Source organism: Calidris pugnax, unplaced genomic scaffold (assembly GCF_001431845.1).
Source record: "Calidris pugnax isolate Ruff unplaced genomic scaffold, ASM143184v1 scaffold201, whole genome shotgun sequence".
Classification (NCBI taxonomy): Eukaryota; Metazoa; Chordata; class Aves; order Charadriiformes; family Scolopacidae; genus Calidris; species Calidris pugnax.
In genome coordinates, this window is record NW_015090933.1 from 995,805 (window position 1) to 1,000,354 (window position 4,550).

The following is a 4,550-nucleotide window of genomic DNA, read 5'->3' on the forward strand; positions in this document are numbered from 1 at the left end:
AGTTTTGTTCTTGCTTTTCAGTGCCTGGCTCATTGCTTAGTTGCACGAGGTGAAGGTGACAGAATTTGGCAAAACAGAAGCTGTGCGTCATTTAACCACTTACCTAGGTGATTGATGAAGCAGAAAACCTAATGACCCGTGAAGGAACAAATGTTTCTACAACAAAAGGTAAATAAATCTGTTATGGGAGCTCAAGGGATGGGCAAAAATCTGAGGCTGTAAGTGCCCTTAATTTCCCCTGAAAGTGCAAGCTCAGATCTTTTGCATTAGTTTCCACGGGGAGAAGGAAAGCGCTAATTTCGGGGGGTGTTGAAAGCCTTGGTGCACTGCAAATTAATGTTTCCATTTTCAAACACATCTAGTTTGTAATACAAATTGAGAGCTAGCTATGAGAACAAAAAAGTGACACTGTGCACTGCAATGTCTGCAGAGAGACACTGATCTGATGGGACATCAGCCGGATCAAATGGTTCTGTAAGAATTCCTCATCAAAGTGTGTTTAATCTCCAAGAACACAAAATCACTTTCCATGTCTGAAGTAAGTATGCTAACTATACTCATACTCATTTTAATATACTCATTTTAATGCTCTCTTTTCTTTTCTCATGCTATTCACTTTATTGCTGTCCACCTCGGGATTTCTGCTGTTATGGGATTTCTTACTGGGTTGATGCTTGGCCAATATTTGTCTGACTTCTCTTTTTTGGTCTCCTGTGAAAACCATCTGAAACTAAGCAGAAACTAACCTTGATTTATTTCTTTAATAAACAAAATGAAGATACTGCATATTAATAAAAATGAAAACTATTCCCTAGTTGTTTTTTTTAAAAGTTTCCAAAACCAGTCCTGTATCTCTGTCAAAGTTAATGTAACCAGAATTTCCATGGGAATTTCTGTCAGTCTGGGGAGAGTGGAACCAGCTAATGTAAATAACTACAGCCCATCCTCCAACTACTGTTCAAATCACCTTGTGAGAAAGGAGCGGGCTCTAGTGAAAAGAAAGTGTCATCATGTTTCTTTTGTAGACTACAACTGGTATGTGGTAAGAAAACCCTACAGGAACATTCTGTGGAAACCAGAGACGAGAAAGAACCTAATGATGAATCATGACTTGATAGGATTCTATGCAAAGCTTTTTTTTTGTTTTTTTCTTTCTGGTATGCAACCCAAAATTACCTAAAGGCACTAGAAGAATAGGTCATTCTTTCACGATTTTATGACTAACTTCCTTGAGAGTGCTACATAGGCAAATAGTTTTACAGGATGATGTTTCTGTCTCTTTTAATAAGCATAAGAATGTAAAATATGTATTTAAAGAGTACCTGACCTGTATGTTTTGGCTGAGATAGGACTGGGAATTAACTTCCCATCTACCTATAAAAGTCCCCAAACATCCAGAAAACAACCACCTTGGGTAACAAAACTCCTTAGCACTTTCCTGCATATGGCAGCTTAATTTTACTGTCAGCAGAATCTTCATAGCATGAAAATCAGTCAATATCAGTTAATTTAACATAAAGAATGTTAAATATTAGTTAATATAATGTTAAATGAGCTTTTATTGTATAAACGGAATGCTTAATCTAAATGATTCCAGATGAACTTTGTAATATAAGCTATTGTGGAAGGACACAATACACCACAAAAAGGCTGAGAGTACATGATTGCAAACGCTTATATGAATTTAAAAATATATTACTGCATACGTGGTCACAGAGGAGTTTAATAAGCCTGATGGTGAGAGCACGTTTTTCCATTGTAACTATATCTTTTACTCTTCTATCACTGACTGAGGAATCTTGTAACACCAACAGAGCAGAAGTTAGCAGCTTCCACCTGGGAAGACATACTGCTAGTTCAGAGGCACTACTATAGGGACACTAGTGTCCCCACATGGGACCGTGCTGTAGGAAATTCTGGGGATGGCAATGTAAACATCAGGACGCTGGGAGTCAGGCAACGGACAACTGAAAACTGTGCAGCAGAGGCAACTGTGTCAAAGTTCAAGGCGATGCGTTTTTAGGACTGAAGAGTTTCAACCAAGTTGTTCTCATCATGATTTGGAAAAGAGGGTCATATTAGTTTTTTTTCAGAATGCTGACATTGCTTTGGACCTTAATTTAATAAAGAGCAATGGAATGATTCAGCTGGGTATCAAGAAATAGTAAGCAATCGAGTACTCTGCATTAGAAGCAATGAATCAGCCAGAGACAACGTGAAACAGTCTGTTCTCATAATGACATTTCTGAACCGAAAGACTGCAAAACAGAATGGGAAAGCTGAAAGTCAATTTAACAAAAGCTGCAGGCTTTCAGCCTCTGTAGGGCAGTATAGAGTATGGCATTTTCTGCCGCACTGCAGAGATCAGAAAACCTCCTGGAAGGTTAAATCCTGCAAACTCCTGTGAAAGGTATCTTCAGTGTTTTTAGTGCAGTCTCTTGTCTCAAGGCAGAATCAACTTTACTTGAACTGTTCCTGACAGACATTTGTCTCACCTGCTCCTAAAATTTCCAGTGATGGACATAACACAATACTCCCAGGTAATGACAGTCGTCCTCACCTCACAGGTACAATATTATTTTGCAAGATAATCTCCTTGCTCCTTCTGTTATTTAGTTGTGGTCACGCAGAACAATGCACATCTCCCTCTTTGCAAGGGTCTATTTTGCCAATTTAACCTTTTCTAGACTGAGTTATTATTTCAGTCTTTCTTTATAGGTCACTCGTTCACTCTCTTCTTGACTCTTGGCAGCAACATGACATTTCTGACTCATTCCCAGTTTGTGATTCACTGTCATCTTGAGGGTTTGCTTTTCAGAGCCATGGCCTAGTCATTTAGCTGCCGCCTTGTCATTTGCTGTCTCATCATAAAAAGGGAGATCCAGATATTTGTGAAAGTGTCTGTACAATTATTGATATTCTAAAAAAAAGTGGGCATGACTCATCTTAAAGACAGCTCGTCCTTCAGACAGCAAAATTTCTGGTTGAGGCACAATCTGGGCTTGTAATCAGAAACAGTAGCAGATATTTGGTGAAAGAAGTATGAGTGTGATTCAGTTAATTGACTGAATGGCATATGCTGCGGTTGCCCTCTCAAGGCTGTGTGAAGATAATGAGATGTGAAGGAAAGCAACTGACCTATAGCTTTTTTATGTTTTGTCTACTTCTCACTTCAATGTACGTCTCATAGTAATGTGTCTGCACAAGGAGAAAATTGAGATATATCCAGCACAGATGAACTCTACTTCCATTTAAAATCTACTTGATTTGACAAATTTAGATGGAATTCTGAAACAGAGTGAGGTCTTTGATACTTAGTTTCATGTCGTTACCTGGATCACTTTAACTCACCACTGTTTTAATGGTAGAGCTTCAAGAATGAATCTGAAGTTATCAGAGCACTGCTGTGTACTGTGTTGGCAGGAACACACTGGGGTCCTCTGTGGTTTATCTTCAACACTTTGTATGTCAATCAACATTCAAAATAAATTAACACTCATGAGCTGGTATATAAAGTGGACCGTTGTAGGAAACAACTGTAAGAATACCAGCTTAGCACTCTCATGTTTGCACTACATTCCCTGTGTGGCATTATAACCATTGCTGCCCTCCCTGTCTGTCCAGAAAATGGGAATAAGAGACAAAATACCTCGTAAGAATGATGTATTTTCACATCTTCTCATCACTGAATTCACTGACATCTCTGTTGAAAATCAGACTTCTCTACTAAGAGCCTGTCTCCCTGGAGCCAAAATGTCTTGATCCTCTTCGATAGTGGCACCTCACAATATAACCTCAAAATAAGAAAGAGTAATTGCATTGTAGTTATGAATTTGATGAGCAAGGCTCAAACTAGTAATAGGTTCAGTGCTTATAAAGAATGTTTGGTCCTCACTAACCAGTGAAAATGCTTTGCATTTTATTCAGGTACTTTTTTTTTTTTTAAATTGCACCACCACGTCCTTCTGAATTCAGCTCTGGTAATAAGCTGCACGATCACAATTACCTCTGCTAACAAGTTGTGTAAGTAGCATTGCACTATCCCAGGCAGTTATATGAGTCACGGCCATGTCAAGGGTTTGTTACAGAGCCAAAAACAATTGCTTCAAGCCGAAAATTATCTCTCTGCCTCACCTCCCACAGCTATAAAATTTCATCCACCCCCTGTATCTCAAATGCCCCTCATTATGAAGCTCATCATTCATTTCAGGATGGGTGTTCCACACAAAATGTCACTTTTTATTATTATTTTTTTTTCCCCTCTCACTTTATTACTTTTAAATCGCCAGCACGGGTTTGGTCTGCAGTTTCGGTGACAAGACTCCAACACCAAGGGCCGGCAGCAACCAGAAACACGCCGGAACCCAGCCTTTCTGCCAACGGCGGCCACCTCCTCACCCCAAGCGGTAGCCCGGGGGCTGGCCCGTCTCTTCACACACCGCCATGCCTCGCTTTTCCTCACACTGCGGGGCTGGCGACGCCGCCTCCCGCCACAGAGACACCACAGAGAAGACGCTCCCGCACAGTTCTGAGGCGACGCCGCGCGCCTC

At 40.2% G+C, this 4,550-nt stretch overlaps 1 protein-coding gene across 1 annotated transcript in view; it reads left to right on the top strand.

The window, feature by feature from the left end:
• Positions 1-519: 519 nt before the first annotated feature.
• The window catches only part of TSEN2 (tRNA splicing endonuclease subunit 2), a 14,226-nt gene continuing 10,195 nt past the window's right edge, over positions 520-4,550 (top strand). Inside the window, exon 1 of the mRNA XM_014951667.1 lies at positions 520-538. The gene's annotated coding sequence lies outside the window, so the exon portion shown is untranslated. The remainder of the gene's footprint in view (positions 539-4,550) is intronic.